At 48.4% G+C, this 23,834-nt stretch overlaps 1 non-coding gene across 1 annotated transcript; it reads left to right on the plus strand.

Annotated features, from left to right (window-relative positions):
- Window positions 1-23,675: 23,675 nt before the first annotated feature.
- TRNAR-ACG (transfer RNA arginine (anticodon ACG)) lies at window positions 23,676-23,747 on the plus strand. The gene has a single exon. It is a non-coding gene; the product is annotated as a tRNA-Arg (tRNA).
- Window positions 23,748-23,834: the final 87 nt, after the last annotated feature.

Raw genomic sequence — 23,834 nt, forward strand, 5'->3', positions numbered from 1 at the left:
CTTCACTCCACTCAGAGGAACCACAACCCTAATTTACTTAGTCTGATTTTAACACAATTCCAGTCTTAGTACCTGGCATGTTCTTAATCCATGCTGTTAATTTAACCCATGATTATGCTGTTACTCATTTATAAACATCACTTTAAAACAAGTTTGTGACATTAATCATTAGTCCCGCATATCATCTATACATCACCCCTGCATTGGGCTGTGTAGACCAGGCTCCACTCTATCTAACCAGTCATCATATCAGGCATCATATCCTATATCATATAGAGCTCTGAACTTCACCAGGTCAGAGGGAGGTGAATGCTGGGGTGATCATCCAGCTGCCTGCATATGGGATGAGTCATCTCAAATAGCAGAAGCAAAGGTGGTGGGGGCAGAAGCATGTCCAATGACACAAGATACCAACCTTGGAAGTTCCAAACCTCCCTTGCCAAGGTCAGGCAAGCCCAGATGATATGGGGGAAGAGCTGACTCATGTTCAGCAAGCAGTGGGAATGGGAGCTGAATCCCCTCTATGTGACCCTGGGAAACTTCTTTCACCCTGCTGACTCTGTTTTCCTCCTATGCATTTGGAAACTTGATGTATCTATAACCAATTGTGACTTCTTATGTTTAATGGTGGGAAAACCGCTTGTACCATGCTGATGGTTGTCCAGTAGCCTTTTTAGAGCAGAATTATGTCTTAGGTGTTAAGACCCTAAACATGTGCATAACTCTTGGCCCATGCTTTCACTTCATTTTCAGTGCTATAGTTAAGTAAATGCTTTCAAGGATATTATTTGAAACTTCATAATAATGACAATATAAAATTAGCCTAAATCAAACTGTGAAGAATTGGCCAAATGATGATCTATCCACATGATAGAATTTTATACAATCATTTGAAACCTTACAAAGAAAATTTAATGTCATTGGAATATGTTCACAATATAAAGCACTTGATTAAATACTCTATATAATTTTGATATATGTGTATGAAATATGGAAGAATATATTCACAGTGGTTATCTCTGGATGATGGTGGTGATTTGGTGACTTTAGTTGTTTCTTCACGTTCTAGTATGTTTCCAATTGTTACAAGTTTATATATGAGAAAAATATCTTACTTAAAAAAGTCTTGAATTGGGATTAGGATGCCAGGATTCGAGTCCATCTTCCAACAATGGCTGCATGAAAGTAAGAAAAATCTGCCAAGTGGGGACAACTTGCCTCACCTTTCTTATTGGATGAATGAGGGGCTAAAATAGGATAATGAGCAGGAAGTGCATGTAGGGGGAAATGACAAAGAGATAGAAGGGCCATTACTCCTACAAATTGGCCTAAGAAGTGCAAAGCTACTCTTAGAAGAAATGTTGGTGCTGATAGTATTTCAAGTTGTCCTTATTTTCTCCAACCCAGCTTCAAAATAGACAATATTTAAAAAAAAATTTTTTTTAAAGTTCATGTAGAAGATTTTCTTGCCTAGTCACAGAAATGTCTCTGAGTGATTAAGACATAGGCTAAAGTTGATAACCTTTCCTTTACTAGCAGATCTAAAAGAGTGTCCCTCTCCTCACCCCACAACACACACATACACACGTCTGTCACCCTAGTCATCCACCTGCTCAGAGAGAGGGTAAGTGGAGTCTCTGATGCCTCTAGATGCCTGCAGCCTCCCGAGCGCACTGCCTGCCTTTGATCAAGGGGCAGGGACCACTCCCCTTCCCGGGTACACCAGGACACACCAGTAATCATTTAGAGTGGTGTGACAGCAGTGTAGCCAGTTTGGAATATTCCTTTAACTCAAGATGCAAATGTCCTAGGGTGCCACCATCCTACTTTATTGCAACAACTCTAGGGTGATGTACAGGAGATGGCTGTGCATTCTCTTCAAGCACTGTGTGGTATTCCATACCCTGGACTTGCTAAAGTTATATTCAGACACTGCTCTCACAAACCACCTTCTCAAATTGAGCTGCAATGAAGTGAATCAACGTGTACTGACAAGGAAAATCTCCAAGAGTTTTTTTTTTTTTAAATAAACAAGTTGCCGATCAGAGTAGATCATGAAACCATTTATAATAGCTATAATTAAAAACCTTACAATTCTAATTTATGTGAGTGTATAAGGCATAGAAAATTGATACTAAAGGTAAGATGCATACTAATGGTTAGATCTGAAGGTAGAGAAGTATGAAGAAGAAAATGTAGATATACTTACCTGTATTTAAATTTTTCCAGAAATAATGTGTTCATGTATTTCCTATCTAATTAAAATTAATGTGAAAATTAAAATATCTGGCAAAATTATAATGGATAGTTGATAATTGAACAAACAAGTATATTGTGGAGAACTGAGGTCACGGTTTCCACTGTTGCAGAACTGAGCTGCAAACTGGAAAGTGGCAGTGGAAATAGAATCTTGTAGTGTTGGATTGGAATTAAAAGTATCAGTATGAACTTACTGTTTTAAAAAAGGACAGAGAGAAGAAGGGAGTGAGAGATGGGGTGGGGGTGGGGGAAGAAAGAGAAAGATTGATTGTCCATGTGTATATACACAAAGGCTTAGAAGCAATGACACTTCAGTAGCAATGAACATGCCAAGCCTCCATATCTTGGTTTCTGTATGTCATTTTCCACTAAAAAAAAATAAATAAATAGGACTTTTGGAGACAGGGCTGATTCCAGGCCTGGACCAAAGTAAATACCAGATGAGCCTGGAACATCTTCTTGTCTCAGGAAGTAGGGAAGTTTTTACAGAATGATTGGGGACATGTCAAAAAGACAAAGGATCCAGTTTGAAAAGTCAAATCTGTGACCCAAAATATTTTAGCATCAAAATAATGATAGAAAAGAATCATAACACATTGAATGAAATAAAAATTCATGAGTTACCTTAATATAAATGAGTAAAGGGAAAAGAAAGGAAAACTATTTCTGACAGTAGAGATAACTAGTTAATGTAGAAGAAATAATAAAATTAGAAAAATTCCTTCAGGCACCCTTAAGAATAATAATACGGAGAAGGCAATGGCACCCCAATCCAGTACTCTTGCCTGGAAAAGCCCATGGGCGGAGGAGCCTGGTGGGCTGCAGTCCATGGGGTCACAAAGAGTCGGACACAACTGAGCGACTTGACTTTCACTTTTCACTTTCATGCATTGGAGAAGGAAATGGCAACCCACTCCAGTGTTCTTGCCTGGAGAATCCCAGGGACGGCGGAGCCTGGTGGGCTGCCGTCTATGGGGTCGCACAGAGTCGGACACGACTGAAGCGACTTAGCAGCAGCAGCAGCAAGAATAATAATAAGTAAATCAACCAAGCATCATCAATGGATGCTAAAACAATTGAGTTAACATTTGAGGAGTAAGTGGATATTTACAGAATATCAAAATATCTCCCCATAACAAACTTACTGATTACAAAGGAATAAGTGTTTCCTAAGCATGGAGAAAGCTGGCAACACCATGGTAACCAAGGGATCCAGGTTAATATGGCCAACTCAGGACAAGCCCACCTCCTGTGCCTCCTGACAGAACACACAGAAGACAAGATACCACATCACTTTGGTGGTATTTCTGCCCAAAATGCATTACTTGAGTCTAATCCTAACAATAAACTGTGGAAAATTCTGAAAGAGATGGGAATACCAGACCACCTGACCTGCCTCTTGAGAAATCTGTATGCAGGTCAGGAAGCAACAGTTAGAACTGGACATGGAACAACAGACTGGTTCCAAATAGGAAAAGGAGCACGTCCAGGCTGTATATTGTCACCCTGCTTATTTAACTTATATGCAGAATACATCATGAGAAACGCTGGACTGGAAGAAACACAAGCTGGAATCAAGATTGCCAGGAGAAATATCAATAACCTCAGATATGCAGATGACACCACCCTTATGGCAGAAAGTGAAGAGGAACTCAAAAGCCTCTTGATGAAAGTGAAGGAGGAGAGTGAAAAAGTTGGCTTAAAGCTCAACATTCACAAAATGAAGATCATGGCATCCGGTCCCATCACTTCATGGGAAATAGATGGGGAAACAGTGGAAACAGTGTCAGACTTTATTTTTCTGGGCTCCAAAATCACTGCAGATGGTGACTGCAGCCATGAAATTAAAAGATGCTTACTCCTTGGAAGGAAAGTTATGACCAAGCTAGATAGCATATTCAAAAGCAGAGACATTACTTTGCCAACAAAGTTCCTAGTCAAGGCTATGGTTTTTCCTGTGGTCATGTATGGATGTGAGAGTTGGACTGTGAAGAAGGCTGAGCGCCAAAGAATTGATACTTTTGAACTGTGGTGTTGGAGAAGACTCTTGAGAGTCCCTTGGACTGCAAGGAGATCCAACCAGTCCATTCTGAAGGAGATCAGCCCTTGGATTTCTTTGGAGGGAATGATGCTAAAGCTGAAACTCCAGTACTTTGGCCACCTCATGTGAAGAGTTGACTCATTGGAAAAGACTCTGATGCTGGGAGGGATTGAGGGCAAGAGGAGAAGGGGATGACAGAGGATGAGATGGCTGGATGGCATCACTGACTCAATGGACATGAGTCTGAGTGAACTCCGGGAATTGGTGATGGACAGGGAGGCCTGGCGTGCTGCGATTCATGGGGTCGCAAAGAGTCGGACGTGACTGAGTGACTGAACTGAACTGAACTGAATCCTAACAAAACAGCAGGCAAACCCAAATCTCAGACATTTTGCAAAATAAGGAGTCTCCAGTCCTCAAACGCATCAATGTCAGGAGCACAAAGGAAGCTGGCAGAAGGGCTCTGAATTAAGGGAGACAAAAAGACCTGGGAACTGAAGGCAACAGGTGATCCAACAGATAGTCTTTGCTGGAAAGGACGTTATGAGGACAATTAGCCAAATCAGATAAAAATCTATGGATTAGACAATAGTGTTGTATTGCTATCAATTTCTTGATTTTTGTTTATTTTCTGATTTCTGTGGTTACATAAGTGAAGGTCCTTATTTTTAGGGAGTACATATTGAAGTACGTAGGGGTAAGAGAGCATCATGTCTGCATTCAATTTTCAAATGAATGGGAAGAGAGGGGAAGAGAGACGGAAAAAGAGACAAGGATAAAAACTGGCAAAAAATGTTAACACTAGAGGAATCTGATGAAGGGAATATGGAAATTCTCACAACTTTTCTGGAAGCTTGAAATTATCAGCTTAAAAGAAACAACAAATTTAAAGGAAAAAGGAAGTAGACCAAAAAAACCCTTAGAGCAGATAACCAAGGTCTCCAACTCAGAGTCCAAGTCAAAAGCTTGACAAATCCTACAGAGAGACTGTGTAAACAGAATGTGTAGGAATCTGGGTCCGAATCTGGCCAAAGGAGAGGTGATGGACGGTTAGACCTCTCAAAGCCTCAGTTTCTAAATAGGCTTCTTCATCCTGAATCACAGGGGCATTAGGGCCATGGGGTGACAGGATCCACAGAGAACAGCTGGCACCTCGCCAGGGCCCCCCAAACACTCAAAGGATGTGGGCTATGACTCGTCCTTGCTCTTGGACCCATCACTGAAACACGGCAGGGAGGTGTGGTGCTGGTTCCCTGAGAAAAAGCCCAATGGACATCAGTAGCATCTGCCTAAGGAAGCAAGTCAGTGTCCCATTTGCTCGGAGAGAGCTTTTTCTTGAATGAAGTTATTTTAAAACCACTCTAGTGCTTCAGTTACCTGAAAAATCCTCTGCCTCCTACAGAGGAGGTAGAAAAGCTTGAGCATCACTTGATTAGAGGGCAGGCTGTCCTCACCAATGTCTGGGTTCCATGGATCTCCAGGACTTTTGGGGTGAACTTGGGAAACGTTGAGACATAAAATCCAGCAATCCCAGGCTGCTTCAGCCACTGGCACTAGAAAGGCAGACCACCGGGCTTCTTGCCCACCGTGGTCAGCGGAGTGAGGGCTCAGCACTGACCTCAGGGCAGAGGCTTTGAGACTTCACGCACGTGTACACGCTGCTCACCACCATGTGTATACATATTCACACCACAGGAGGTATGTGTGGACTTGTGTGCATATATGTGTGTTTTATATATACAGACAATTTACAGAGAACCTTGATATACAGAAATATATAAAATACATAGAATCAAAGGGCTTCCTTGGTGGCTCAGCAGTACAGAATTCACTTACAATGCAGAAGCCACAGGAGACTGGGGTATGATCCCTGGGTCAGGACGATCCCCTGGAGGAGGGCATGGCAATCTATTCCAATATTCTTGCCTGGGGAATCCCATGGACAGAGGAGACTGGCGGGTTACTGTCCATAGAGTTGCACAGAGTCGGACATGACTGAAGCGACTGAGCTGGCACACATAGGGAATCAAAGTAGACTGACATTCCTTAAGCAACCTGACTCTCTTTTTCACTTGGCAGGAACACTTCTGCCAAGTATTTTTGCAAAACCTCTAAAATGCCTCCTCTGAGCCCCACTGTCCACAGCAGAGTTAGCTCCCTCAGGTCAGGGTAGAAGAGGGCCCAGAGGCCAGCTTAGATAGGCCGCCTGTTGCCCCTCTCCCATTTCCCGAGCCGCAGCACCCTCCTGGGTTCGTATGAGGATAGTACTGTGTATCTCCTTGTGTCGTGAGGGAGGTAGCCGGTAGCATGCAGCATCCTATAATCGCTCCATGGTCAATAACTAGTGGTGATGACCATAATTATCATTATCATTTGCTTCCCTGGGAAGGGCACCCAGAAAGCAGCCTCCGTGAAGCCTGGTTCCCTTGGTCTCAGAAAAGACGGGAGCTGCTCTTGTCTGCGTTGTTACTGATCCAAGTTCTCCCATGCTGCACACACCAGCACAAACACATGCTCACAGTTCCTGTGTTGAGTGAAAGTGTGGACAAGCATTCCCAAATCATTTTGAAATCTTAAAGGCACTGGAGGAAATGCTAAGTTTTCTTAAATATATACCTTCAAGCACAAATATAAGTGTGGATTTCCTTCCATATCTGCAGCAGATATCATATTACCCTTGAGTCTAAATCATCTTTTCCCTTTTGCATTGCAAAAATCTTCCCTGACAGCCAACAGAACACATTCTTCTTCTAATTGTTGGTTTACCTCTCACAAATGCCGGTGCATCGCTCCATCTCTAATCCTCACCTGCTCAGTCATTAGCTATCAAGTGTGGCTTTTTTGGAACAATTATATTCTGTCCTGCCATCAGCTCTCTCAGCACAGGTAGAGGCTACATCCTGACTCCTTACACAGGATGTAAATTATTGCTGGCACACCAGTACCTGAAGAATGATTATACCCACTGCACAGTTAAATAATGGATGCTTAGCATGGTGCATTGTAATAAGCAAAAGATATGAAATATCTACTATTCTAAGTGGAATACGCTAAGTATTTTTAAATAATAAAGCCATTTGGGGAAAGACGGGCTACTGAATCATGGTCTCCGGAAGACACCTCAGGCATGAGCTCATTTGCAGAACCTGGAGGGCACTGTCATCTCATCTGTGAAATGGGGACAAAAATCATATCCTTTGTTCAGCATCAGGACTGCAGGTAAAAGCTTGGCACTGAGCCTGGCACAGAGTAGGTGCTCAAGAAAGGGCAGCAGCTGCTGCTCTCAAAGGAGTGGGCTGGCCTGCAGGGGGAGCAGCTGAGCACCCACCCCCTGGGCTGCATCAGGTGCAGTGTCTGACCACAGGGAGAGGCTGGCACTTATCTCCAACTAGGCAGTTGTCAACGGGACCTGCTCTGCCCCCAAATGTAGTGGAAGGGTCTGGAGGGTTGAGAAGAAATGGAGTCAGGGTGGTACCTGTAGACCTCTCTTGCCTTCAGAAGCACAGAAGAAATGGAGGCTCTAGGCATAGTGCCTGGGCAGCTAGGTCCCCTTCCCTGAGTCCCGTGCTTTAGAGGGTATTTCTCTGATCCTCATGACAGGGCAAGGAATCAGGAAGTCAAGGGCACATGCCTGTCCAGAGCCTGCATTCCCCATCTTGAAGCAGCCTCCTGGCACTGGGAGACCCTGGATTTCTTGCTGGACTGGCCCAAACCCTCTTCTGGGGTTTACGTGGTCCTCACCCCCAGGCTCATCCTCCTGACCACAAGTGATGCTACTGGTGTGTGCTGAGCCTATGGGAGTTCGATGAGGTGGAAGGAGTGGATGCAACTTGGACAAGCGGACTGGAAGAGCCCATGTGCACATGGGGTGGCCAAGGGGGAGACCCTGCTCCGGCAGTGAAGAAGGCCCAACCTGAACTGAAGGTAAGGATCCGTCCACGAGGTGGCCGACGCACAGGGCCTTAGGGTCTGCGAAGCTGCTCTGTGCCCGACAAGGCACCAGACACTTTGGAATGTTCTCTCATTTACTCTTAACCAAGGACCTTGGATGAGGTAAGCGCATGGACTCCAGGGCTATGGCTTGAGTCCAAGTACTGCTTGGTCCTTTTCCTGGCTCTGGACCGTGGTGAGTTAACATCTCTGTGTCATAGCTCCTCCGCCTGTGAACCAGGAATAGGCAAGTTCACTGGCTCTCAGGGCCGTGTGGGACGGAGGAGGAGGCGAGCAGCAGCCGGCTGACATGCGCAGTGCTGCCCCCGATACACTGATGGTCCCTTACGGTTAGGCCCACTGTGCAGAAAAGCTGAGACTCGGAGGTCAAAGAATTACCTGGGAAGCAGCAGAAGTGGTCTTTCTGATCCCAAAGCTGCTCCTCGTTCAGCCTCAAGCCCTGTCCCCCTCCACCCATGACGTGGGGCTGTGGCCCTTTGAAATTCCCCCTCCACAGTGGGCATCTCCTGGCTGATGAGTCCAGTTCATCTGAGGTTCCCAAGCCAAGGCCACCAGAAGCTGTAGCTGCCCATGTGGATGGAGAAAGAGCCCTTCCTGCCCTCATTCCTGCTGGCAGGTGGCAAGAGGCTGGCCTAGCACACAGGCTTCTCAGGCTCTAGAACCTTCTGGAGGTGTCTTCCCCCTGCACCATCCTGCCCACTGCAGTGCTGACCCTGCAGCCCATCTCTGCTCACATGGCTCCTTACCAGCATTCTACTCAGAGAGGGCCCCAGCCCACAGTGGGCCCCAGAGGACTCCTGGGGCACAGCCACCTTCTCCGGGCCTTGTGGCTCTCGCCCATCCTTCCACCTGAACACCCCGGGCAGCTGAGCTCATGGCAGAGCCCTCGCCCACTGACCCCGCCAAGCCTCAGGGTCTGCATTAGTGTCCTAGGGCAGCCATCGTCAATTTGTACAAACTCAGTGCCTTAAAACAACAAATGGGCACTATCTCGCAATTCCGGAGACTAGAAGTCAGGAAGCAAGGTGTCTGCAGGGGCTTTCTAGGGGAGCATCTGTTTCTTGCCTCTTTCAGTCTCTGGTGGCTGCTGGCATTTCTGGTTTTGTGGCCACATCACTCCACTCTCTGCCTCTGCCTCCACATGGCCTTCTTCTCTGTTATCTCCCCAGGACACTTGTCACTGGAGTCAGGGCACACTGGATAACCTGGGATGATTCCTGTGTCTCAAGGCCCTTAACTTATCTCTGCAAAGACCCTTTTTTTCCAAGAAAATTAAGATTTACAGTTTCTACAGGTTGGGTTGCGGTCATCTTTGGGGACCACCTCAAATATTCAGGGCTTCCCTCATAGCTCAGTTGGTAAAGAATCTGCCTGCAATGCAGGAGACCCCAGTTTGACTCCTGGGTTGGGAAGATCCCCTGGAGAATGGATAGGCTACCCACTCCAGTGTTCTTGGGCTTCCCTGGTGGCTCAGCTGGTAAAGAATCTGCCTGCAATGCGGGAGACCTGGGTTAGATCCCTGGGTTGGGAAGATCCCTTGGAGGAGGGAAAGGCTACCCATTCCAGTATTCTGGCCTGGAGAATTCCATGGACTGTATAGTCCATGGGGTCGCCAAAAGTCAGAAACGACTGAGTGACTTTCACTTCACTTCATTCAGAACACTGCCATGTCTTCATCTATAAAGAGTGAGTAATAATTTTATCAGTCCCAAAAGACCATGATGGGGTTTCAACAAGATAGTGTATGTTAGGTAAATATTTAAAAATACTAACCATATTTATTTTGTTTTTCCCTACACATACAAAATCTTAAGATAAAAACATAGACTTTTATAGACACATGTAGTATACAGATCTTTTTAGAGTCATAGAGCAGTTTAAATGCTCACTTATTCAGTTTAACAAAAACAGTCCCGAAATACTACACATGTATCAGTGCGAGGATGTTACAGCTGTACCCAGGGTATATTCCCCATGGGTCCTAGGATGGAGATAATCATGGCCATTCAAAGGCCTTTAGCTATCACCTATGGGTTGCCTCCAACATACTGGTGATGTAAGTTGTTAGGATGCAAAAGTTAAGGTTTGTAAAACACACGTGGACTTGTTGGAGGGTGACAAAACAGGGCATCAAATGTTAAATGACTGTCCCTTTGTTCTAGCTCAGCCCCTGTTAGGGGACTGCATAGCAGGTGTGCAGAGCAATGTGCATTCCAGGACATACCCACAGTGCTGATTATAATTGCATGGGGAGGGGGAAGGAGAGAGAGAGAAACAGAGAGAAGGAGGCAGAGAGAGAGAAGGTGACAAGGAAAGAAGAGAAAGACAAAAAAAGGAAAGCTGCTGTAATGCCCTTGATGGAGGAATAGTTGGGAATATAAGTGGTCCCAAAGTCAGCTCCTCCGCAGGGCTCACAGTGAGGGGCCTGAGAATGGCACGTCATCAACAATATGTGCAAGATGACTACATTTTGTAAAAAACCCAGTGTCTATGCATGTGTGGACATAGCTGCCTGGTGCACATACGAGCTCACAGTGATAGTGAACTTCTACATCCATGTGCAAGTGGAAAGGGCCTGAAAATACACCATGTGGGAAGGGCTAGACATGCAGAGAGGGCTAACTTTCCATCTTTGAAATGTGTGGACATTTCCCAGCGAGGATGGCAACAGAGCCTACCAGAGTAATCACCAAATTAAGTTCATTCCGTTACCCAGATTTGCAGACAAATCTGTGTTCGGCTGCAGGACCTGGAGGTTCAGAGAGAGCCCAGCGTGTTGTGACTGAAGCAGAGGGAGCTCCTGCCCTTCTCTGAGCACCACTCCCAGCCCCACATCTGCAGCACAAGGGGACTCCTGCGCTAATTCTGCTGCAAGGATCTAGGGACGCAGTCAGCCTGGTCCTGGGAATCTCATGGGTTTCGACTGGGAGAAAGGGTGACCCAGCTGACCACTGGGTTCCCAAGACCCACCAGCAAGCTCCACCTGGCCTCATTGTCTCCAGGGCCCCACTTGCAAGAGGACAAAGGGAGGGTTTTGAGGACACGCCTGCTCGGGGATGCCCAGTGTGGACTGGGTGCCCTGGGCCTCTCCCTCTCGGGTCCAGGGCACAGCGAGGCCAAGGAGGAGGCGGGAATGAATCACCACAAAGCTATGCCGCACAGGTGCAGTGAAACTGTGAGACGCTGGGAACCGAGCCCCAGCTGGGCTGCCAGCCTGGCAGGGCCGTGCACTGGCCAGATCCCCAGGGTGGAAACAAAACACGCTGGGGCTCGCTCCCTCCGAGAGGCAGCTGAGGGCTGGCTTTCATATTTCGGTGGCTTTGTGTTTCCACAATGGATGCATTTCTGCACTCTGGCCCTTGTAAACAGATTCTGTTCAACTAGGCAAGTGATCTCTGCTCCCCCACATTTTGGATGTGTGGAGTTCAAGTTCTTGTTCTTGCCCTACAGCTGCTGTGTGACTCACCTGGGTTCTGACCTGTTCTGGGCAACTACAGTCAAAGGTGGTGGGTTCATCTCCCAGGCTAGCAGGAGCAAGGCTGTGCTCCAAAGGTCACAGTGACTCCACTCACTGCCCCAATCCCTACGCTCTCCAGGAGCCAAAGGGGAACCTCAGGGACAGGACCCACCTAAATTCAGGCCTGCCAGGAAGGACTATGGAGTCTGAAAGTCAGCAGTCACGTTGGCAACACCTGGATCAGGTGGGACCAGGCAGATGTCTCAGCAGGAGTAGGCGAGAAGTCATCTTCAAGGGGAGGAAACAGGTGTCAGCCCACTTTCTCCTAACTCGGGAAGGTGGGAAGGTCTGGGTTCCCTCTCCTGGGTCAGGGCCTGGGGCCCTTGGGAAAGGCCATCAAAAATCTGCTCTTGACTTCCCTGTTTTACTAACAACTCCACTGATGGGAAGATGGGAAATCGAAGGATGAAATTTCCTGTGTGCAGTAAGTGGGGACATCAACCGAAAGTACCAGAGCTTTCTGAGCTCCCCTCAACCCTCATTCCTAGTTTTATAGTAAGAGCTATTTTTATAAGTATGGATGCTGTTGGGTTAAATAGTTTTGTTACAGTTCACTGGCCGGCAGCAGGTGGTGGTTAATCCAAACAGCACACATCTGGGGTGAGGACTCCCAGTTCTAGTAAAATGCTGCTCCTAGAGCTGGGAGGGGGCTTAATGTTCTGCTGTCTGAGGACCATGCTGCTCTGCTCACTCTGTCTGAACTGACACTCCTGCTGTTATAGTGGGGGTGGCCTTGAGTCCCCAGACACCCTGAGCCCTTCTCGTCACTCACCATGTTGCAGAAATGTGCTGTCTCAAGCACAGTCTTGTCGATGGCCTGGGGGGCTTGTGTCTCCCTCAGAATCCCACCTGGGCCTCTATCCGAGTCACTGAGCTTCCCCCACGGCCCAGAGGTGCTGTACCCTTTCTCCGCAGCTCAGCTGGGCCACAGGGTTGACGCCAGCACCTCCTACTCCAGCCCCATCCATTGCCACCTGTCACCACAGCTGCTCCCCTCCTGGAAGTGTGTGGTTTGGGCATCATGGTCACTACAGAGCTCCTGGGTGCCTGGGATGGCATCTTACCCATCAACAGGGATGGTGGCGGCAGAGGGGTATGCAGGGGAATTCTCTATCCTTCCCAGCTGTGGATGGGAAACTCCTCCTGCTTAGGAATCCTGGAGCATATCACTGCATCTGAAGGAGATGCCTGGGTCCAGTCTCCCTGAGAGAACCAGGCACCCAGGGGCTGCGGAGCCCAGCCCTGTGTCTGCATCCACAAGGGCTGCTGTTGGGAGACAAGTCAGGCTGTCCCTCTTCTCTTCATGGTCATAGGAAGAAGCCTAGACTGGACCCATGTCGTGGGGGAGGGGACTGCCTGGGGCAGGGGTGATGGGCCAGTCAGGGCAGAGGTGCTCTGAGAAGAGAGCCAGTAACAGCTCCAGATTTGGGGGTGCCCAGACCTCAGTGCAAGGCCATTCTCCACCAGAACTACCATGGTCTTGGCACCGCTGTTAGTTATCTCGAGGCTGTTAGTCATCTCGAGGCTGTTTCTTTCCACTTTGTGCGATAAGTTTACAAAGGGGCTCCCCCCACATTGGATGGCTGTGGGATGGAATGTAGCTATGAATGGACAGGGCCTCACCCAGGACTCTGCATGGTGGAGCCTCCCTTTACAGCTGGGTGCATCCACACAGGGCTTCCGTGCACATGCTGCCCACCTGGCCACACCTACTCTGCCAGGCCCTGTGCCAGGTGCCAGAGAGAAAGGCGCAGTCCCCAGCTGCTCCCGGGCTCGGGTAGAGACTCACCTGTAAGCAGATTGCAACACAAGTCATGACAGATGTTTGCCCAGGGGGCCTCAGGAGTGAGTGAGTGAGCCAGGGGGCGCCCTGGGGGCTTAAGAGGCAGAGCCGCTCTGATGCTGTAACAGACAAGAGAAGAGGTACCAAGAATTCTTATTTTGTTGTTTTGTTTTGACTACACATTCCTTCATTTGCCACTCATTGATCATATTTCTCTATTATCTTTCATGTGCCAGGCACAGAGAAGTTCTCTAATATAAAGACAGCGTTTTATCCAGAGCAAGTGACATTACCTGATGGACAGAGCCTTCTCCGACCCACAGTCACCACCCTGTCCATCTGCTATCACAGCAGTATGAGGCGCTGGTTTAACCAGGGATACCCCACCAGACTGTTGCCCTTCTCATAGCACCTAGCACAGACCATTGTGGGGAGAGTGCTGGCAGGGGGCTCGTTAGTAGCTTCAGGAGATGTCATCTAGGAGAGCTACACAGGGGGCCTGCCCTTAGGCAGGAAGGACTTTGTGAGTAGAGGGACCGATTGAGCAAGAAACACCGTGTTGAAAGGCTCAGCATGTTCAGGGTGGTGGGGAAAAGGAGGAAGGTGCTCTAGGTGGGGGGTAGGGGCAAGCACATGCTAGAAAGCTGAGCCCAGACACAGCTGGGCTGGCAGACCCAACCAGACTGCATTGAGCAGCCCTCACCTCCTGTGGTGCCTTAGCCTAGGTTCCTCTGAAGGCAGAGCTGAGACTTGTGAGTAGTTTATTGGGGAGCGTTAGTAAAGGATGAGGGTGCAGAAGAGGCAGAGGCAATTAAAGGATGCATAAGCAAATTGGCCATGCTATGCGTGAAGTCAGACTCATCCATGGGACCATTGGAGGACCCCATGACGTGTGTCTCAGAACCACCCACCCTGGGAAAGGATGACTTCCCCACCTGATCTCACTCCCAACATTGGTTGGTGTGGCCCCATGAACTGCTAATTTGCAGTAGTTCAAGACTGCCTGGGTTACTCCTGGTTGGACCCAGTTGGTGCTTACAGGAGGGGTGGAGTGGTGTGGGGTGGAGAGTTCTAAGTAGTGCACACAACGAGGTACTACTGGGGGTTTGGGGAAAAGCAAGAGCAATCAGTCCAGCTGTCCGACATGCATCTTTGCCTGGACTAGATTTCCCAGCCTTCCCTGGGTTCGGAAGATCCTTCGATTTCCCAGACTCTGGGCCAAGAATTCAGGACAAATGCCTGACGTGGGAAGTGCAGGGAAGACAGGTCAGGGGTTGGGGGAGTGAATGCATGTTGTCATGGAGATATTAAGAAGGGAGCCAAAAAAAATGGGCCAAGGAGCTTAATCCCTTGTGAAGACACACATCTTTATCCATCAAGGGATGAAGACTTGGGACATCCACACACCCACACCCATCAATCATTGGCTGGTTGCTGCTCCCAGGGGTGGTAATTCCCAGGGACTTGGGCCAGCCACGAGGGCAGAGTTTGTCCAAACTCTGAGGTTTTGGATAAGCTTTCAGGCACATGTGCTCCAGACCTTACCCTCATGATATCAGAAGTGGATGGCAAACTCGCATCACGGCTAGGACAGCTACCTTGGACCTTCCTACCCAAGGTCCTGAGCCAGAGGAAGATCACTTCAGGCCAGCAAACACTTACTAAATGTCTCTGACCCTTCTTTGGTTTCCTGCATAGCCCTGCCAAGCCTGAGACTATATATTTATTGTTGGATTGTGGGCTGTCTCCTCCAGTGATATGCTAAGCTCCCCAAGGTCAAGAAGTTGGTCTAAGTCAGGTGTTATTCAAGTGCCTAGAACAGTGCCTGCCCAGGAAAGATCCAGTGTTGCTTGTTGAATAAAGGGGGAGGAGTCTGTGAGTCACACCCTCAACATTTAGTCTCCCAGGACGGAAGCAGACCCCTTGCCTCCTCTGGCTTTCCCCAGGGCCTTGGGCTGGGTCTTCCCCTGCTGGTGCTTACCCCAGGCAGGGAATTCCTTTGGACATTATCACAGCCATTTCCGGTTGGGTGGGCATCCCCTCTGAGTCCCTGCAGACCTGGGGTCCATGCCCTGTCCCACCTCCTCCATCTAACCCCCCCACCCCGAGGCCTGCCTTTACACATAGTCTTCAGTGTAAAGTCACGGCAGTATTCAAAAGGTTAAAGCAGAGTGAACTGTTAATTTTAATGCTTTCTCTAAGCTTCAGTTTTAATAAGCGAAAATGATGTTCTTATTTGCAGTAAAGTGGTGTTATAAAATTCTGTCTGTCAAGCTCATTTTAAAACCATGGAAATAAATGATCTGACAAAATCAGGCTATTAGACAAGTGAGGAAGAGTGATTTCCATAAAAGTAGAGGAGCTGTTCCTTAATTTCACACTTGGTAGTCTTTTGGGTCGACTAAATTTTTAAATAAGTGATAAAATTATATTAGCGCAATTGCATTTTTATAGATTTTTTTGGTCATTGTACTCTTTTTCAATCCCTTTATTTTAACTCAAACTGTTCTGCTGAAAGGTTACTCTCAACTTATGTTACCTCGTAACAGTCTCTGCCCACAACGTGGCCCGAGGCTCGCAAATCCTGGGACCAGCCAGGCAGGTCTGGTGAGAGCACAGCACGTGCCCAGAAATGGCCACTCTCTGCGGGATACGTGTGGTCCCCGAGTCCGGAGGGTGGCGTCCCCTGGACTGAGAGAGCACCTATCCTGGGCTTCTGAGCCCACTCCATCTTTTGCTCAGACGGAGCCCTGATTCTCCAGAAACCCTCAGCCTCTCTACTTGGAAGGCTGGCTGAGGACAGGACCAGGCAGCATTTGCTCGGGAAGCTGGGAATTTAGGCAGAGCAAGGGAACAGTGGCTCCTTTGTGAGACTTCATGCGTGCTGCGCCGCAACCCCCCCCCACCCCTGCCCCACAAACTTGCCAGACCCCTCAAATCATCAGATAGCCGGGGCTGTGCTAGAGTTCTGTCTCAGGCTCCGGAGGGAAGAAGGAAGGAAGCCCACAGTCTTCGGTACAGCTGAAATATCCCCGATTTGACAGGGGCCCGGTTGCAGGGAGAAAGGGGACTCCTCTGATTTGATTTGTATAATTACAGCAGCATCAAAGGTATGAATGTTTAGCACATCCTCTGTCTACATGCACGCTAAGTCATTTCAGTCGTGTCCAAGTCTTTGTGACCTTATGCACTACAGCCCACCAGGCTCCTTTGTCCATGGAATTCTCCAGGCAAGAATACTGGAGTGGGTTGCCATGCCATCCTCCAGGGGATCTTCCCAACCCAGGGATTGAACCTGCAGCTCCTGCACTGCAGGCGGATTCTTTACTGCTGAGCCACAGGGGAAGCCCAGCACATCCTCTTTTCTGTGCCAATTTCCCGGGGTAACTGTTCAGAGCCCAGACGTCCACCCCGCTCAGCACCATTTAGCCTCTGTGTACATCCTCCTAGCCTTTGTTGAGGGGCTCTGGCTATAACACTGGCCCCGAGCTTGATGCTGGCCGTGAGCAGTTTTCAAAAACTTAAATTCATTTCCAGGTAGTCTGCTTCCAGAAGGAAAAAGAGTCTCTTTCTCACTGGAAGGGAGGGAACACATGTTTGGTTGGGAGTCCTCCGTGGGCCAGGCACCCTGCTAGGCTGTGAGGATGCAGACGCTTTGTCTGTATCCAATGGAGGGGAGTGGTACTCACCTGGGAAGCACAGCTCTGAGGACAAAGGAGCATCCTGCTCCAGAGAGAATGGCCTCTAGTGGAGGCCAGGCTTCTGAGGAAAGGAGAGGTTGAGTGGGAGGGGGCTTTGGAGAATCATTTTTCTTTATTTATCAAAGTTAACCAGGTGCTTTCCATGTGCCAAGCAGTGTGCTGGCTCTAAGAAGGGCCCTTTCCTATTCCTTCCTGCGCTGGGAGGCTGAGAGTATGCCTATTTCCACTGGGAGGACTTTCCAGGTTGGATACTTGGTCCAGGAGCAAGCAGAGCGACCTGGGAATGCACAGCCTGTCTGTGCCTCAGTCTCCCCATGAGTTCAGTGGTGCTTAGGGGTGTTGGAGGACTCTCCCAACCCTGGCACCCTACAGCCAGGGGATCTGGGCAGTGGCCAGCATGTGTGCCCACTGCCAGCCAAGCAACATCCTTCTGCCGTTTGGGAGAGCATCTTCAAATCGCAGAAGTCAAAACCGCCTTCTCCCCCAGAATCTCCATGAGGCAACGTGGGAGCGCAAGGGAGTGTTAGAGTCACACGTGCTTCCTGGGAGAGAGGAGGAAGTGCCTGGTAGACAAAGCCTGCAGGGTGGCCTTGGAGGGGCAGGGCTGTCTCTCCCTAGGAAGGAAGAAAGAAGAAGTCCAAATTAGTCATGTTGTATTACTTCTTTTTATGGCAATGCTCTGAAAGTCTGCAAATGTCAGCATGTTAATTTACTGTCACTCAGTGATATTATTTCATCCTTTCAAAAATGTGTTTCTTGCATTTTCAGTAGCATACTCCAAGTGTTCTCCATCTCAAAGTTTCTATAGATAGTGCGACTACTTTCACTCTGACCGTTGCCAAAATGTAGAAATTCATCGTTGACTGGAGCCACATATATGTTAGGCGTGGAGTTGGGGACTTGGGTTTCCTGCTTACAAAAAGGGGAAGAAGCTGATTTTTCTCTCTGCTCTATCACCTCTTGTCCTCCTAAAGTGCTCTGGGGTTTCTCTCTCAAGGAACGTGCAGAGATAAATTTAATAGAGAAATTTTAGCGAATCAGTCATGGCTGAGTTTGTATATGCATTCGGAGCCCTCCCTGTCTCCGAAGCCAGCCCACCCCCACCCCGATGCTTCTCCTATGGTGGCAAACTTATTTCAAAAATTCTGATGAAACACTTTGTAAATTTTGTTATTCTGTGATGATAATAAATCATTATAGCCTTAAACACTTCTCTAGCTTGGAGCCTCAGTCACAAATTATCTTGTCATTCTGACCAAAACATTCTCCAAAAAAGCTTGACAAGTGCTAAAACCCAGAACATGAAACCATGTGTTGTTGTGAAAGCAAGATTCAGAAATGTCAATTAATTAGATTAAGAGGCTACTTTTAGCTTTACTCGTGTTGCCAAATAACCCTTAAAATATGCATAGCAGTGGAAATCTACCTCCGCGGTACAGTACTTCTGTGCTGAAGGAAGACAATGGATCGGACTAATGGACGAAATTATTGTATCTGTCAGTCGGCTCCAGAGAATGATCTAGAAGCAAATGTCGCTTCTTTTTCCACAGTATGGCTTCATAAGCTGGGTAAATTCTGTCATTTATGAATTCAAGTAGTTCCCCCCACCCTGCCCCTTAGAAATCATATACAGATCTAGAAGGGAAAATCAAGCTTTTCCCTATGTCTTTACTAGTAAGATGGATTTTTAATGTTTTTCTGTGCTTTTTTTTAAAATTTGCATTTGCATTTTGAAGTTCACTTTGTAAAAAAAAAAATATCATGGAGAAATTATTTAAATTTTTTTCTCCCTGTTTCTTGAAAATCTTATCTTTAAATAATCTATATCCTCCATTTTATTTATGCCATAAACTGTTCCTATATTTTAATGGTCTGTTTGCTTTAAAAGGGGTTGTTGGTTTTAATAGCTCAGTTACTATCTTTGTAAACTAAACTCCTTCTGACGAAATTCGAGCAGATCATCTCTGCCTGTGTGTGGAAGGCACATTCCAACCCCTGAAAAGGAAATTTAAGCCAAATAAATGTTCTGCCCAAATTAAAATACATAAAATGAATAGTTAACTTGGACAAGAGCTGATGGACGGAGCATTCGGGCTGCGGACAAGTGGGTGTTGGGAGAGCTGGCTGCCAGCAGGGCCTCAGGAGAGGAAACCCAAATGAAATTAATTTCCTGTAACCCCCTTTGTCCATTCCTCTGGACTAATTGATTGCAGCATTGGCATGGATGTTTTGGGAGAGCAGAAATGGGCAGGATGGATGGCACTGCTGAGGGTGACATGAGGCAATTCCTGCCAGGTTCTGAGACTCAGGATCTTAGCCCCAGCACCCCAGGCATGGCTCAATGCCACAACTCCCCATCAGCTCTGAGAGCACAGGGGCTGGAAACTCACCTCCAAATTCTCATGGCAGTTGTATCCACCTTGATTCTATGGTAATCTGTGTGTGTTCTGATGCTAACTTGATGACAGGGCATTTCCAACAGAGCAAGACACATCTGTGCCCCCACAGAGAAACGGCAGGGGTGTGGTGGGGGTGGGGGCCAGGATGAGAACTGTCTGAAGCTGAGCAAAGTTTCGTGGAGCTGAGACAGAAGCCCTCCCCCTGCCTCAGGCATTCATAACCTCACCATCCCTTGCCCACCACCATCCCTGACAGCAAGTGTGAGGAGCCAAGCAAGGCATGAAGGTCGGTTGCTCTGTCTGAGCCCTCCCTCCCTGGCTGGGGTGGTGGGGGGCTCCACCCTGGAGGGCAGGGCAAGATGTGCCCTGTGCCAAGGGCGGGACTTCCTGTGGGAGGGACTTCTTGAGTAGAACCATTCCTGCATGCTATCCTTTTGTGTGGGGCCAGGAGAGGGATGGAAGTGGGGGGTCTGCAGCCAAATGCCAAGTCCCTGTGCCTCACAGTTCCTGTGGGCCCCCCACTGGTTGTACTTCCCACCCTTCTGATCCAGTCTCACTGTTTCTAGCTAGCAATGAGGCAGTTAATGAGCTAGACAGAAGCCCTACGTTACCTCTGGAACTAGATGGGTAATTAACACATAAATAAATAAATAAGGATATAACATAAAATGGATGAGTGAGGCATCCAGGGCTCTAGTCTCTCCAGGATAAGATGCACAGGGTGGTAAAAACACGGAGGAGAAGGGGGAGACCTGAGTGCTAGTTTCAGCTCTGCAGGCTGATGTGGGGTGCTATCTTGGCCAAGTCACTCCCCACTGCTGAGAACTGTCTCAGTGGACCAAAGAGCCCAGCCTGAATAAATGCCTACAGAGTTACAGAGATGAGATGTGACCTTATGTGGCTTAGTGCAGCCGGATGGCAGGTACTGCCATACCCTCTGTGTCCCTGCAACTTCACCGTCACTGAACCTGCCAAAGGCTCCCTACTGCAAGCACCTGGGTTGCTAAGGCCCCAGGATCATCTTCTTGCGTGCACAGGGAGCAGTGCTCAGCCAGGGATGGGTGAGAGTTCCCTGTTGCCTCAGGGGCAACCTGCTGCTTAATGCGCCTGGAGTTGGCTTCCTTTCCCTTTCTGTCTCCCCTCTCCCCTGGTTCTATCTGAACTTTTCTGGGTCACCTGTCAAAGGGAAGATCAACACCAAATCACTGCCTCAGCTTCTACTTCTGCAGGAGCCTTGCCCCGACAGAAGATAGGGAGCAGTAGGCTTCAGGGCCAATCTGGGAGCCCAGGCCCCACCTAAGATGGGAAGCCACCTGCTGTCATCTAGGGATGTGGCATCTAGAGATGTCAGAAATCTCCATGAAATCTTCCAATTTTAAAAATATGGCAATGAGTTAAAGTTGGGGTTTTGGGGTTGTTTTTGTTTGTTTTTATGTATGGCCCAAACCAAACAGTCTGTTGGTGGTATTCAATCCAAGGATCACCTTTGACTAAAGGTAAATTAAAATAAAGGTAAATGATTACCTGTGCCAGGTAATCATTCCCTGTTAGTTCACGAGCCAGAGACGCCAATATATGAAGGCTCCTCTTTCTAGTACATTCTGGTCTGCAGCCATCTCAGGGTCTAGAAGTGACAACCAAAAGGACAGGTGGCCTTTGGTAGGTGCTGGGCCTCCAGCTGGCCTCTCAGGAGAGTGGCCAGGAGGTTCCTGAGGTCAGTGGCATCTACCCTGGTACACCTCTGGCCCCAGGAAGAGAAGACACCTCCATCAGGAGAGCCTGCTCCTAGGGTCCCATGGGAACCCTACAGCCTGGTTTCTCATTAGGCTTCTGGAAAATTGAGATCCTTTGTTCAGGGGAGCCACTCTAAGGTTCTAAGAGGTTCACTGGGGTTCATCACCCCATTAGCAAAGCTGACATTACTCAAGATGCACAGAGGAACACATTCAACTGGTAAACGGGGCCATCTGCAGCCCAAACTTGAACCCTAAGTGTACAGGTTGAACCTGACATTGGGGCAGAGAGCGTCCTGCTGCTCTGGGCTGAAAGCAGGTTGAGGTGAGACTCTGCCCTCCTGCCCATCAGAATAACAGCTGTAGGTCCAGGAAGGCCCTGGTCCTGGGCTCCCCCTCTTGTGATGGAAAGTGTTTCCTCACAAGATTGCTAAAGCCGGTATGCCTGAATTTCAGTTTGTTGTTGTTTAGTCGCTAACTCATGTCCAACTCTTTGCAACCCCATGGACCGCAGCATGACAGGCTTCCCTGCCCTTCACTATCCCCTCGAGTGATGCCATCCAGCCACCCCCTTTTCCCCCTATCCTCAGTCTTACCCCAGCATCAGGGTCTTGTGAGCCAAATTTGCTTTCTTTGCTTAAGATCTGGAGGAAATCCCTGCTGACAGCATCTTGACAAGCACCCCTGAACCCTCAAGCCTGGAGAAGAATGGGTACCACATCAATTATAAGCTCTAGAAGGCGACTTAGGCCAACTGGGACTGCCTCCCAAGGCCTGTGAGTGGGTCTCAGAGAGTCCACAGCCCTTGGGATTGAGCAGGTGTACAAACTTTTGAGAAAGGGGCCAGAAGCTCTAAATGGTCAAGAAGCTACAGTAGAAAATCCTAGAAAGGCCTCCAGGTGGAATAGGACTTAAAAGAACATCTACTACTGCAATTGTTGCAGCAATATTTTGTTTCAGAGGATTCAGAGGTGCTTCTTAGGATGCGAGAGGCTCTCCCATCAGTCCTGCCATCTCAAGGCAAAGCCAGAAGGCAGCTGAGCAGCTAGCCTTCCTGTGGCTTCTTACCAGAGGGGCCATCCCCCTGCCCCTCCTGTAGGTTCACATCTCACCCATCCCTCAAGTCAGGCCAGTCTAGTCTAACGATCGGCTCACAGCCAGGGCACTTTGAAATCTGGAGACAGAGCCTTGTGATCTTTCTCTTTGTTTTCTGTCCAATCTAATTCATAATTGGACACTGTCATTTACTTGTCACTATTGTTTTGTCTCCTTTCTCCAGCTTGACTCCAAACTCATTAGAGGCCCGGACAGCTCAGGATGGGTCCCAGGCACTCTTTCTTTCTTCTGGGTGCCGGGCACAGGGTAGGGGTGACTTTGCTCTGGTCTCATGGTCCAGCTCCCTGAGATGGGACTTAACCAGGATCCAAGGAAACCTCACCAGTGCCCCACCCCATGTCTTGGGCTCACAGAAGCTTCTCTCAAAACAAAAGTGTGGGTCCCCATTTTCAAGAAAGCCAGCCCCACTGCCAAATGGGCTGTGTACCGGAGGCCCCTACAGTTATGATTCTCTGGGTGTCTGGCACCCACCTTGTGTCTGCTCCCCCGATCTTCAGCAGGCCCATGCCCAAGGCACCAGCATGGTGCCTTCTTACCAGCACTTCCTCCCCCTGACCCCCTCATCCCCTTGGCTCTTGACAACAGGAAGAGCGAGGCTGACTTTCCCGTAGACACGTCACCTCTCTGGCTTTCAGTCGCATGCAGAATGAGCTCATCTCTTTTCCAAACTTGAGAGGTTGTCTTCCCCTCTACCCTCTACCCTGAAACAGAGTCCTGCAGGGATGGGGGTGGAGGGGATCTAGCGAGCAGAGGAAGTACCTCAGAGGCCAAGCACACTTTCCTTAGTGATTTTTTCTCCCCAGGTTCTATGCTACTTTGTTGATAATGCAAATATTGACAATATTTGAAAAGGAAATAATGAGAAGTTGGGGAAAACTGTGAAGTTCAGTGGTTAGAGAGTATAGAGAAGGCAGGAAAGGGGTCTCTTTTTATATGCTCTCTTGCCCCCACCCTCTCCCAGCCCTCAGGCCGGGGCCCACCCCCTGGATCAGTACCTCCAGGGGAATCTGGGCTCTTGGGGAGCCCACAATGAAGCTGGAGCCAAGACTCAGTCTCTGAGTGAAATGCTAGGGTCGAATGTCAAACTCTTCCCAGAACCACGGCTCTTTTGGAGTAGAGGATTGAGCGTGGGGTCAGCAGGTGAATGGGTTTGCGCTCAGCCTGCGTTCCTAACTTCCCTGGTGGCTCAGAGGTTAAAGCATCTGCCTACGATGTGGGAGACCCAGGTTCAATCCCTGGTTTGGGAAGATCCTCTGGAGAAGAAATGGCAACCCACTCCAGTACTCTTGCCTGGAAAATCCCATGGACGGAGGGGCCTTGTGGACTGCAGTCCA

This window comes from Bubalus kerabau, chromosome 17 (genome assembly GCF_029407905.1).
Source record: "Bubalus kerabau isolate K-KA32 ecotype Philippines breed swamp buffalo chromosome 17, PCC_UOA_SB_1v2, whole genome shotgun sequence".
Lineage (NCBI taxonomy): Eukaryota > Metazoa > Chordata > Mammalia > Artiodactyla > Bovidae > Bubalus > Bubalus kerabau.